General features: G+C 42.6%; 1 gene segment (V, D, J or C); it reads right to left on the bottom strand.

Annotated features, from left to right (window-relative positions):
- Positions 1-3,269: 3,269 nt before the first annotated feature.
- LOC310667137 (Ig lambda chain C region-like) lies at positions 3,270-13,676 on the bottom strand. The segment is given in 4 exons: positions 13,590-13,676; positions 12,880-12,953; positions 12,426-12,499; positions 3,270-3,828 (listed from the first exon to the last, which is right to left on the bottom strand).
- Between the last annotated feature and the right edge of the window lie 379 nt (positions 13,677-14,055).

The raw sequence follows: 14,055 nt of genomic DNA, 5'->3' as shown, positions 1-14,055 counted from the left end.
TCAGAATTCCCAAAGAATGAATTAGTCAGGCAAGCCTACCTTTCTGGGAAACACATAACACTCATAGCAGTAACACATCCAGTTAATGAAGAAATTGTTTCTTTGAAGAGATCACACAGACAGTGAAGCTTTATCTGTGCTGCAAAAGTTTCTTATAAATTAACTCAAGGCATTGAACCATTTCTTTGACTATACATACGAACTTGCCTGCAATGAGCAGCTAGTATGATTTCTTAACCCTTTGAGAAACCATTTAAAATACCTTAAAAATAACCTTGTCAGTTTCCCCAGGGAACCCTGCATTTACAGAAGCCACCCTGGTTTCTGCTTTGATCCCAGAATGTCTCCCTTTTCCTTTTGTTGTTGTTGTTTAGTCATCTTAATTGTGTTTGACTCTCCATGATCCCATGAACCAGGGCATGACTTGGAAACTCTCACTTTCTTCTCAAAGCTACTCCTTTTTTATGTCCATGGAGTTTCCTTGGCAAAATACTGGAGTGGATTGCCAGTTCCTTCTCCAGGTGGATCACATTTAGTCTAAATTTCCGGCTAAGACCCGTCCGTCTTGGGTGGCCTTGCACAGCATAACTCATAGGTACTCTGAGTTATTCAAGCCCCTTTGCCATGACAAGGCAGTGATCCATAAAGAGACCCCTTTTCTTTAGGACATCCCTATTTTCATCAGAGAAATGTTGGAGGGAATTGAGGTATCCAGCCACTGATCCATCTTATGGCAGCCTTGTATAGGGAAGTTTAAAAAAAAAAAAAGGTTTAATGTTTTATTATGCTTTTATGTATGTTGGAAGCTGCCCTGAGTAGCTGGGGCAACCCAGTCAGATGGGAAGGATATTAATAGTAAAATTACTCTTGTGGAATAGGATGTCCCTGTTTTGATTAGAGAAACGCTGGAACCTATGCTTTGTTATTTGCCTCTGCTGTGGTGGTTCTGGCTTCCATTCCCTGCCTTACACAGGCCTGGGATGTTTCTGTGGAGGTGTATTTTGATCACAGTTGCACTGCATCATGGGTTCTGTAGTCTCCTGTGGATGTCAACAGTAGGCTGATATTTTAAGCCGACGCTCAGTAATTAAAGTTGGAGACCCTCTCTTATTTTGATGTATCAAAATGAAGCGGATGGGTATCTCTTTTGGGGTGGAAGGGTTTTGTCGTGGAGCAGTGTGGATGTGAGAAAAACAGGGGAGGGAGAAGACTGATGAGGGAAGAAATATTTGTCTTCTCATTTACACGTAGAAGTGCCCACTGCTAGCAACTAATGTAGAGTTCCTCAGGGTTGCCTTCTCGTGGGCTTCCTGGAAGCAGACCTGGCTGTCCCTGAAGGCCACCCGACTACCAGTTGTGGGAAACAGGATAACAGATGAGAAGGACATTTACATCAGAAGCACTAGAGATGTGAAGACCTGGAAAAAAATATGGAAAAAATTGTCCCCCTACCAATTTTTGTGGTTTTCCTTTCAATTTTGGGGCAATAAATAGGGGGAAAGAACAACTTGGAAATATTTCTTGGGAAATGAGTTTCCTCAGTTTTTCCACTTTTCTTCTTGTAGGTTTTCATATATCTGTTCAGGAGTTACCTTTCATTCTAAAAATGTGGAAAGAGGAAGTACCAAAGTGGTGTCCGGCAATAATTATTATTATTATTATTATTATTATTATTATTATTATTATTATTATTATTAACCATGCTAGCACAGTAAGCAGGTCACTTTTTCAGTATGTCATTGCAATAATAATAATAATAATAATAATAATAATAATAATAATAATCTATTTATACACCGTCCATCTGGCTGGGTTTTCCACTCTGGGTGGCTCCCAACAGAATAGTAATAATAATAATACTAATAAGTGATAAAACATCAGACATTAAAAACTTCCCTAAACAGGGCTGCCTTCAGATGTCTTCTAAAAGTCAGATAGTTGTTTATTTCCTTGACATCTGATGGGAGGTGTTCCACAGGGCAGGTGCCACTACCGAGAAGGCCCTCTGCCTGGTTCCCCGTAACCTCACTTCTTGCAGGCAGGGAACCACCAGAAGGCATTTGGAGCTGGACCTCAGTGTCTGGGCTTAACGATGGGGGTGGAGACGCTCCTTCAGGTATACTGTTCTGATACCGATCATTCCACATGCTCTTCAGAAGCGGTTAGACATAATGCAGTTTTAAAAAGAATTTATCCTATTCTTCAGGGAAACCTATGACTTTCATTCACTGGAGGCTCTCGGCTCTTCATATTGCCTCCCCAAAGCAATCAGAGCAGTGAAACTGATTGGGTGGAAAGTAGAGCTAGAGCCAAGTGGAGGTAGAGCCATCTGTTGAATGGTTGTACAGAAGGCAGGCAGGTTGGGTCTTCCTGAGGACACTGAGGTTGGTGGACCAGGGTTGGTGGACCAGGACTCCATTTGTACCTATGGACCCAAATGGACCACTCTCCATATTGTGGCTTGAAGAAGATGGCAGACCAGTGGCAATGTTTGGGAATGTTTGAAAGACCACCTGAGATGAATCGTGGAGTGGAAGGACAACCAGAAAAAGTGAGAGCGGCAGTCAACTTCCACTGGGCAAAGGAAGCTAATACATTTTTTTAAAAAAGCAATTAAAAGGGTCAATTGATCACAATAATAATACTAAAAAGGTTCATGAGCCATTTTGTAGCTCTGCTCCTCTAGCACTAGAACCTGTTTAGATAAATCACTGCCCATTGGAAAGGATCACAGGTCACATATAGACAGTGCTTTTTTTTCTTAAATTTTTTTTTAGGGGTACTCTCATTTTGACTCAAGAAAATCACCATTTTGTAGTTCAATTGGAGAAAAATAAACACAGTAAATGGACAAAAGGCCGCCATTTGGGGTAGCAATGGAACAGACGATTCACCATGCCAGAGAAGAAACTAATTTTTTTCTTCTCCTATTAGATTCACAAAATGTTTAGGGGTATGCGTGCCCCTGCATCCCCCCAGGAAAAAGCACCTCATATAGAGAACTCTGCCTGATCTGTAGGAAAGCCACATCCCATCAGTGTAGAAATTGCCCACCTAGATGGACCACTGGGCTGACTTGGGAGAAGGCCAATTCCTATATTTCCATGAAATCACACGGCTTTTTCCACTGCTGCTATCAGCCACAGACCTGAGCTGAGGGCATTTTGGTAGAGTAACAGCACACTTCCTTCTGCAATATGACAGGAAACCATGAGCACAACCTGTTTGAAGGTGATGGAATAAATTAGTGGGTCAAGAAACCACACTGGTGAAATGTATGACGTTTTATTCATTTGCTAACATTATAAGCCAACACACAAAGGAGATTCCAGGGCGAAGAGGAAGGGAGGAGGTGTGGGGAGGGAACGACATAGGAAGGAAACCAGGCTGGACGGATCAACGTAGCATTAGAGGAAATCAGAGAATAAACTTGGCCCCCTTGAACATGAAAGGACTCTTTCTTCTCAGCTGCTGGAGGCACGAGGAACTCATCAGACCCATCCAGCCTTTAGGCACAGTCCAATCTCCTCACCACCTTCTCAACGGTCTTCCCTTCATGCGTCACTTTGCAGGTGACTGCCTCATAGCTCTCCCAGTCGGACTTTCTCATGCTGAGGTAGCTGCTGGCTGCGTACTTGTCATTCAGCTTGGTGGGTGTGGTTGTCTCCACCCCAGAGGAGATGGTGGTGCCATCAGCCTGCCAGGTAACTAGGACAACGCCTGGGTAAAAGCCATCCATGAGACACACCGCGGTGGCTTTGTCTGAGCTCTTCAATTCTTCTGGGGATGGTGGGAAGACGTTCACTGTTGGAGGTACTGTTGGCTGACCTGGAAGTCAAGGGGAAATCTGGTTAAGTGTCATGTCTCAGGGGGGTATTAAATATTTGACACATGTAGTAATTTATTTGATTTCATAGAGGAAGCACTATCTGACCCAAGTTTCCCAATGTAGTGTGCTGAAATGTTTTGGAAGGGCCTGTGACTATTTGGAAACTATACCTTGACCTGAAAGTGTCCTACAAGATGTCTTGCAGCTCTTTCTGATTCTAGGAAAAAGGTCCAGGAGAACCAGGTCGTATTCCTTTATAGCAACCAAAACTTTTGTCGTGCAACAAACACATGATTCAACCCATGCAAAATATATTATGGTCTATGAAGCAACACAGGCATTCTTGGCATGTTTGAACTGTGGTGATCTGTGAGAGGAAGAGTTTAGACTGCATCAGTCCAGTTAGGAATATCTACATCTAGAACACCATAGACACTAGAGAACTGCTGTCAAATTTTACACATCATTTGGGAAGACAGGCCAGTGTACTGGAAGAAGCAAAGTTGTACTGATCATGTTGTGCAGATGTCTGATTATCGTCTTCCAAAGCAACTACAGCGATAACTCTAATGACGTTGACCTCCGGTTACATATCCTTTGGGATATGTACGTGGCAAACCCAGAAGTATTTTTCCGGGTTTCACCGTGCGTGCATGCGCAGAAGCACTAAACGGTGCCACGCACATGCACAGTAGCTGCACCCCCGGTTGTGAATTCCTTGGGATCTGACTGTTCGCAGCTGGAGGTACCACTGTACTCTATTCTGAACTTAAAAATGGGAAGAGCAATGCTGGTGGTCAACAAAAGAGATTTAAAGACTCTCAAAGCAAATCTAAAAAAATGTAGTACAGTGGTACCTTGGGTTAAGAACTTAATTTGTTCTGGAGGTCTGTTCTTAACCTGAAACTGTTCTTAACCTGAAGCACCACTTTAGCTAATGGAGCCTCCTGCTGCCGCTGCACCGCAGCTGCACGATTTCTGTTCTTATCCTGAAGCAAAGTTCTTAACCTGAGGTAAGATTTCTGGGTTAGCGGAGTCTGTAACCTGAAGTGTATGTAACCTAACGTGTATGTAACCCGAGGTACCACTGTATAATCACCTACAACTGGGAAGCACTGGCCTGCGAGTGCTCCATTTGGAGAACAGCTTTTACCAAAGGTGTTGTGGGCTTTGAAGATGCTCAAACTCAGAACGAAAGGGAGAAACATGCTATGAGGAAGGCACGTTCGGCAAACCCTCACCATGACCAACGCCCACCCGGAAACCCATGTCTCCACTGTGGAAGGACATGTGGATCCAGAATTGGTCTCCACAGTCACTTACAGAATCACTTTTAAAACTGTGTTTATGGAAGACAATATTACTCGGCCGAAGAAAGAAGAAAGCTGTTCAGATCTCCCTATCCCATAACTGTGCAAGTGCTGCCAGTCAGCATAAAGCAGGGATGTGGAATCTGTGTCTCTCTAATCGGTGACAGCCCCATTAAGCATGGCCAGGGCTGATGTGATTTCTGGTGTCACAGCATCCGGGCAAAGGTAGAGGGTTGCTGTGTTACCCCATCCCTGACAAGGTCAATGCACAATTTGGACTGGTCACTTGTTATTAAGCACAGTGGTACCTCAGGTTACATACGCTTCAGGTTACATATGCTTCAGGTTAACCCAGAAATATTACCTCGGGTTAAGTACTTTGCTTCAGAGAACATTGAGAACAGAAATTGTGCTCTGGTGGTGCGGCAGCAGCAGGAGGCCTCATTAGCTAAACTGGTGCTTCAGGTTAAGAACAGTTTCAGGTTAAGTACGGACCTCCGGAACGAATTAAGTACTTAACGTGAGGTACCACTGTACAAAGGATTGTTTAAAATTACGAGTTCTTCTGGGGAAATGAGCCACATGTTTATACTGGCTGCCATAGCAAAGGAGAGATCAAGAAAGCACCCTGTTTGAGCTCGGAGGGGGTCAACTTTCATGCCACATAAATATTTTAAAGTCAATAAGATGAGCCCTTCTGGATCAGGCGAGAAGCCCATCTGATTGGGACACTGTGCTCATAGTGGTCAACCTGATGTCTATTGCAAGCTTGCAAAAAGATTCCGAGAGCAACAGTCCTCTCTGTGCTTTTGATCCCTGGCAATGGGTATTGCAAAATGGCCTCTAAAAGCATCAGAAAATAAGAGGTCTGCTGGATCAGGGTTGCAATGGCCCATCTAGTCCTCCATTCTGCTCTCACAGTGATCAGCTGGGTGTCTATGGGAAGCTCACAAGCATGAACAGAGTGCAGCAGCACTCTGCCCAATTTGGGAGTCCAAGCAGCAGCGATTTTTGTTCGCTGGCACAGCCATATAGAGGGGAAAGACAGCATTTCACATCTGTAAACAAGCCTTAACTCTGAATCTGGAGGATAAAAATCATCGAGGTGAAATTCCTTCCAGCTATTAATTTTTTTTAACATAAAAATGGGGAGCTGTCTTTCTCTGGTTCCCCCTGCCCCTTGCTGCCAACTGCCTCACACTGTTCAGAAGGGTCCCACAACCATCTGGAATGAATTTTAAGCCAGAGGAGACCTCAGTTGCGTGGGGTAAATCAGAGAAAACTCTGTCCCCTTCTCATATGTTAGTGGATGGCTTCACTGAAAGCAGAACAGGAGCATGGGTTTTTATCCATTTAATAATAATAATAATAATAATAATAATAATAATAATAATAATAAGATTTCAACCACTGTCAGAGAAAAAGAACAAGCACCTCTGTATAAGGCATCCTATTGGCAGGTGTTGTAGTCAGGTAACAGGGATACATTAATGGGTCAATTTTAGTTTTTTATTTTCCTGGGCTTAAGTTCCGTTTCCCATGTTTTCAAATTAGTTCACGTTCACCATCTTTCCCTCCAACATCTCCAAGCAGATTTACCCCTCTTTGTATAGACCCATTTGCACAACCCATTTAAAATAGGATCAAAGCACTCTAAATAGTCATGGCTTCCTCCAAAGAACTCTGGGAACGGTAGTTTGGAAAGGTTGCAGAGAGATTTTAGGATCCCTCTATTCCCCTCACAGAACTACAATTCCCAGAATTCCCACGAGAAACAAATTGATTGTTAAACCCCTCTAGGTCTGAAGGTGTCACAGCGGTCTGAAGACCTCCCTGGGCTTTCTCCCTTTTAATGCATGGCTTATAATGATCAGTATCATTTATATACCTATTTGTAAATATGTGTATAATTATATTTACATTAGTATTAATGGAATACTCTTATTGCCAGTGCCAGCTGGATTGCATTCAACTCAGTTTTAATCCAAAAAGACCCACTGAAATGAATGAACGTACGTCTTTTATGCCTGCAATTGGTTTACTCCAAACAAGACTAGTATTAGATACAACCTAATGTCTTTGGCTTTGCTCCTTCCTTTTATATTTGCAAATAAAAAATTGAAAAAAGGAAGAAAAGTACCCACGTATTTCCCCCCCAGTGAGATCAACATTAAGTTTAGGGTGTGAGAATTGAGACTAAAGATATAGGGAAATTGGTTAATTCTCTCACCTGCTGTGCCTCTATTTCAGTTAAAAATTGGAGTTTGTTGCATTTGATTCCATCGTGCCCCTTAAATCTCAAGTGATTTTTCTAGATATATCAGTTTAGATCTCTCTCAGCCTTCTTGCAAAACCCTCACTCCAACTTTCTCCGAAAAACCCATTCAGTTTTGCTGAAATATGTAGACTGTGGTTTACATTTTACGTGGCTACATTTAACTATCAATAACATGTTGAACATCTTCAGATTTTATTTTAAAAAGTCTTTTGGGAGCCTGCACCTGTGGATTACTGAGTTTTACAAAACAAAAAACAGTTCTTTTGAACGGAATCTGTTCTATGATTCTAGATAGGAAGACGCAAAATAGAAAAAGTGAAGAGAGCCACATTAGTTCCTAAGAAAGTTCAGAAATCTACAGTCGGACTATACATTTATAAACCCAGCCCAAATGTCACAAGGCACTCTGAAAGTTTACCAGTTCTCCAGAATGGTCTGGAAAGCTGAGATTCTCGACACTATTTTATTACATTTTGGTGGGTCTCTTGCACTTATATGGATTCTGGAGCACCATTAGAAACTGATTCAACCTTCCTCATAAATCTTATTGGGTACCTGGAAGGAACACTACAACTCAAATTTACTTCTCTGCCATCTTTTGCATCCAACAGTAAGATTATGTCAAGGTTAGCAGGGAAGGGGAATTTGACAGAAATATTTTCAAAGATTGTCACAATGACCCACCAATAATTTCCCAGTGTTATTGGGGAGAGAAGAGGCATGTAAAATGGATTTGCAACATCCTGCTCTGGCTAGGATTGCAAATACAGTTTCTATTAAAGGCTCATTGTAAACTAAACAACAGAAACCCTAAAGTCAGCTTTACAGTCAGAGAAGGAAAAGAGGGCAAAAATGATGGAAAAGTTAGAATATAGTCACAGGTATGGAAAGGGTTGTGATAAATTCAGTGACTTACCTGTGACAGTCAGGTGTGTCCCTCCTCCGAAGACGTACCACAATGACACACAGCTGTACAAAAACCTGCTGTTCCTTCACATGTGTAATAGGACAACTTCTGTTTTACTTACAGTGACATTACAGCTCAGTTTTATTTTTTTACCATCTTTTGCATCCAATGGTTCAGCCACCAAGGCTATTTTGATATATTTCCCCCCCAATACTGTCACAATGACCTAGACTAAGGAAAAGAAATCCCCGTCCACCCCTAACTTTCCAGTGTTACTGAGGAGAGAAGAAGCCTGCAAAATGGGTTTGCACAATTCATCTCTGGCTAGGATTTCAAATACCGTTTATAGTAAATTCTCATTGGAAAGTAATGACAGCCAGAGAATGAAAAGAGGGCAAAGGTGATGGAAAAGTTAAAACATTGCCACAGTTGTGGAAGGGACTGATAAATTTGGTGACTTACCAAGGACAGTCAAGTGAGTCCCTCCTCCGAAGACGACCCACAGTGACACACAGCTTGACAAAAACCTGCTGTTCCTTCACAATGGGACAACTATCCCATTTGGGAATAGAATGGGCAATAGGAGAACTGCTATTGTCCTTACGGTATACATAGGTAAAGGTAAAGAGACCCCTGACCATTAGGTCCAGTCGTGACCAACTCTGGGGTTGCGGCGCTCATCTCGCTTTACTGGCCGAGGGAGCCGGCGTACAGCTTCCGGGTCATGTGGCCAGCATGACTAAGCCGCTTCTGGCGAACCAGAGCAGCGCACGGAAACACCGTTTACCTTCCCGCCAGAGCAGTACCTATTTATCTACTTGCACTTTGATGTGCTTTCAAACTGCTAGGTTGGCAGGAGCAGGGACCGAGCAACGGGAGCTCATTCCGTTGCAGGGATTCGAACCACCGACCTTCTGATCGGCAAGTCCTAGACTTGCCCACCCGGAAACCCATGTCTCCACTGTGGAAGGACATGTGGATCCAGAATTGGCCTCCACAGTCACTTACAGACTCACTTTTAAAACTGTGTTTATGGAAGACAATCTTACTCGGCCAAAGAAAGAAGAAAGCTGTTCAGATCTCCCTATCCCATAACTGTGCAAGTGCTGCCAGTCAGCATAAAGCAGGGATGTGGAATCTGTGTCTCTCTAATCGGTGACAGCCCCATTAAGCATGGCCAGGGCTGATGTGATTTCTGGTGTCACAGCATCCGGGCAAAGGTAGAGGGTTGCTGTGTTACCCCATCCCTGACATGGTCAGGAGTGGACAAGATCAATGCACAATTTGGACTGGTCACTGGTTCTTAAGCACAGTGGTACCTCAGGGAACATTGAGAACAGAAATTGTCCTCTGGCGGCGCGGCAGCAGCAGGAGGCCCCATTAGCTAAACTGGTGCTTCAGGTTAAGAACAGTTTCAGGTTAAGAACGGACCTCCGGAACGAATTAAGTACTTAACCTGAGGTACCACTGTACAAAGGATTGTTTAAAATTACGAGTTCTTCTGGGGAAATGAGCCACATGTTTATACTGGCTGCCATAGCAAAGGAGAGATCAAGAAAGCACCCTGTTTGAGCTCAGAGGGGGTCAACTTTCATTGCACATAAATATTTTAAAGTCAATAAGATGAGCCCTTCTGGATCAGGCGAGAAACCCATCTGGCTTGGGACACTGTGCTCATAGCGGTCAACCTGATGTCTTTTGGAAGCTTGCAAAAAGATTTGAGAGCAACAGTCCTCTCTGTGCTTTTGATCCCTGGCAACGGGTATTGCAAAATGGCCTCTAACAGCATCAGAAAATAAGAGGTCTGCTGGATCAGGGTTGCAATGGCCCATCTAGAATTCCATTCTGCTCTCACGGTGATCAGCTGGGTGTCTATGGGAAGCTCACAAGCATGAACAGAGTGCAGCAGCACTCTGCCCATTTGGGAGTGCAAGCAGCAGCCATTTTTGCTCGCTGGCACAGCCTTATAGAGGGGAAAGACAGCATTTCACTTTAACTTAACTCTGAATCTGGAGAATAAAAATCCTTGAGGTGAAATCCCTTCCAGTTTTTGTTTTTTTTTAACATAAAAAGGGGGAGCGTTTTTTTTTTCTGGTTCCCCCTTCCCCCTCGCTGCCAACTGCCTCACACTGTTCAGAAGGTCCCACAACCATCTGGAATGAATTTTAAGCCAGAGGAGACCTCAGTTGGGTGGGGTAAATCAGAGAAAACTCTGTCCCCTTCTCATATGTTAGCAGATGGCTCCACTGAAAGCAGAATAGGAGCATGGGTTTTTATCCATTTAATAATAATAATAATAATAATAATAATAATAATAATAATAATTTCAACCATTGAATAAGGCATCCTTTTGGCAGGTGTTGTAGTCAGGTAACAGGGATACATTAATGGGTCAATTTTAGTTTCTTATTTTCCTGGGCTAAGTTCCGTTTCCCATGTTTTCAAATCAGTTCACGTTCACCATCTTCCCCCCAACCCAACATACATACATCTCCAAGCAGATTTACCCCTCTTTGTATAGACCCATTTGCACAACCCATTTAAAATAGGATCAAAGCACTCTAAATACTCATGGCTTCCCCCAAAGAACTCTGGGAACTGCAGTTCGGAAAGGTTGCGGAGAGATTTTAGGATCCCTCTATTCTCCTCACAGAACTACAATTCCCAGAATTCCCAAGGGAGACAAATTGATTGTTAAAGCCCTCTAGGTCTGAAGGTGTCACAGCGGTCTGAAGACTTCCCTGGCTTTCTTCCTTTTAATGCGTGGCTTATAATGATCAGTATCATTTATATACCTATTTGTAAATCTGCCTATATTTATATTTACATTAGGATTAATGGAATATTCTTATTGCCAGTGCCAGCTGGGTTGCATGCAACTCAGTTTTAATCCAAAAAGACCCACTGAAATGAATGAACGTACATCTTTTATGCCTGCAATTGGTTTACTCCAAACAAGACTAGTATTAGATGCAACCTAATGTCTTTGGCTTTGCTCCTTCCTTTTATATTTCCAAATAAATAATTGAACAAAAAAAGAAAAGTACCCACGTAATTTTTCCACAGTGAGACCAACATTAAGTTTAGGGTGTGAGAATTGAGACTAAAGATATAGGGAAATTGGTTAATTCTCTCTACTGCTGTGCCTCTATTTCAGTTAAAAAATGGAGTTTGTTGCATTTGATTCCATCGTGCCCCTTAAATCTCAAGTGATTTTTCTAGATATATCAGTTTAGATCTCTCTCAGCCTTCTTGCAAAACCCTCACTCCAACTTTCTCCGAAAAACCCATTCAGTTTTGCTGAAATATGTAGACTGTGGTTTACATTTTACGTGGCTACATTTAACTATCAATAACATGTTGAACATCTTCAGATTTTTATTTTAAAAAGTCGTTTGGTAGCCTGCGCCTGTGGATTACTGAGTTTCACAAAACAAAAAACAGTTCTTTGAACAGAATCTGTTCTATGATTCTAGATAGGAAGACCCACAATAGAAAAAGTGAAGAGAGCCACATTAGTTCCTAAGAAAGTTCAGAAATCTACAGTCGGACTATACATTTATAAACCCAGCCCAAATGTCACAAGGCAGTCTGCAAGTTTATCAGTTCTCCAGAATGGTCTGGAAAGCTGAGATTCTCCACACTATTTTATTACATTTTGGTTGGTCTCTTGCACTAATATGGATTTTGGAGCACCGTTAGAAACTGATTCAACCTTCCTCATAAATCTTATTGGGTACCTGGAAGGAACACTACAACTCAAATTTACTTCTCTGCCATCTTTTTCATCCAACAGTAAGATTATGTCAAGGTTAGCCGAGAAGGGGAATTTGATAGAAATATTTTCGAAGATTGTCACAATGACCCACCAATAATTTCCCAGTGTTATTGAGGAGAGAAGAGGCATGTAAAACGGATTTGCGACATCCTGCTCTGGCTAGGATTACAAATACAGTTTCTATTAAAGGCTCATTGTAAACTAAACAACAGAAACCCTAAAGTCAGCTTTACAGTCAGAGAAGGAAAAGAGGGCAAAAATGATGGAAAAGTTAGAATATTGTCACAGGTATGGAAAGGGTTGTGATAAATTCATTGACTTACCTGTGACAGTCAGGTGGGTCCCTCCTCCGAAGACGTACCACAGTGACACAAAGCTGTACAAAAACCTGCTGTTCCTTCACATGCGTAATAGGACAACTTCTGTTTTACTTACAGTGACATTATAGCCCAGTTTTACTTTTTTACCATCTTTTGCATCCAATGGTTCAGCCACCAAGGCTATTTTGATATATTTCCCCCCAAATACTGTCACAAGGACCTAGACTAAGGAAAAGAAATCTCCGTCCACCCCTAACTTTCCAGTGTGATTGAGGAGAGAAGAAGCCTGCAAAATGGGTTTGCACAATTCAGCTCTGGCTAGGATTTCAAATACTGTTTATAGTAAATTCTCATTGCAAAGTAAATGACAGCCGGAGAAGGAAAAGAGGGCAAAAGTGATGGAAAAGTTAAAACATTGCCACAGGTGTGGAAAGGACTGATAAATTTGGTGACTTACCAAGGACAGTCAAGTGAGTCCCTCCTCCGAAGACGACCCACAGTGACACACAGCTTGACAAAAACCTGCTGTTCCTTCACAATGCGACAACTATCCCATTTGGGAATAGAATGGGCAATAGGAGAACTGCTATTGTCATTACGGTATACACAGGTAAAGGTAAAGAGACCCCTGACCGTTAGGTCCAGTCGTGACCGACTCGGGTGTTGCGGTGCTCATCTCGCTTTACTGGCCGAGGGAGCCGGCGTATAGCTTCCCGGTCATGTGGCCAGTATGACTAAGCTGCTTCTGGCGAACCAGAGCAGCGCACGGAAACACCGTTTACCTTCCCGCCGGAGTGGTACCTATTTATCTACTTGCACTTTGATGTGCTTTCAAACTGCTAGGTTGGCAGGAGCAGGGACCAAGCAACGGGAGCTCACCCTGTTGCAGGGATTCGAACCGCCGACCTTCTGATCGGCAAGTCCTAGACTCTTCGGTTTAACTCACAGCGCCACGGTGACATATTTCCCCCCAATTGTGAAGAAGTTTATTTTTAATAGATTTATAAGTTGCTTTCCCCAGAAATCCAATGTTTCATAAAGTGGTATACAAACACCAGTCAAAACAAGGAGTTCAAATACAGTTTTAAAGAATGCTTAGAGTCAATGGCACATGCAATGAAATATTGTACAGAGCAGTATGTTTGGGAAGAAAAATGTCATACTTACCTGGCTCATCTCTGGGCAAGGCGGATACAGTCTGTGCTGAGTACCTGGAAGAATCTCTTCCAAGTAGTTCTGTTCCACGTTATTCATTTCTAAATGTAAGGAGTATTAGAGGTGAATTTCTCTGGTCCGTGGGAAGGACTGTGGTGCCCTTCAGTTCCTGTGGACTACAACTCCTATCGTCCCTAAGCATTGACCATCCTAACTGTGTATGATGGGCATTGTAGTCCAAAACATCTGGAAGCCACCATGTTGTCTACCTCTGCTTTAGTCATCCTAACTAGATTTCTATAGGAGAACCAAACTATTGATACCACTGCCTTATTTTGTGCAGCAGATGTTGGCTCTGTTTCTTACAAGAGGCCTCACAAAGTGAATTAATCTGTAAGCAGTGAAGCCTTGTCTGTGCCACACTAGTTTCTTATAAATTAAACTCAATGCACTGGAGCTTAAATATGAACTTCCCTAA

This window comes from Podarcis tiliguerta (assembly GCF_965153285.1).
Source record: "Podarcis tiliguerta genome assembly, chromosome: 16".
In the NCBI taxonomy this organism is placed as follows: Eukaryota; Metazoa; Chordata; class Lepidosauria; order Squamata; family Lacertidae; genus Podarcis; species Podarcis tiliguerta.
Note: the sequence above shows the minus strand (reverse complement) of the source record. Positions and strands in the feature narration are given on the sequence as shown.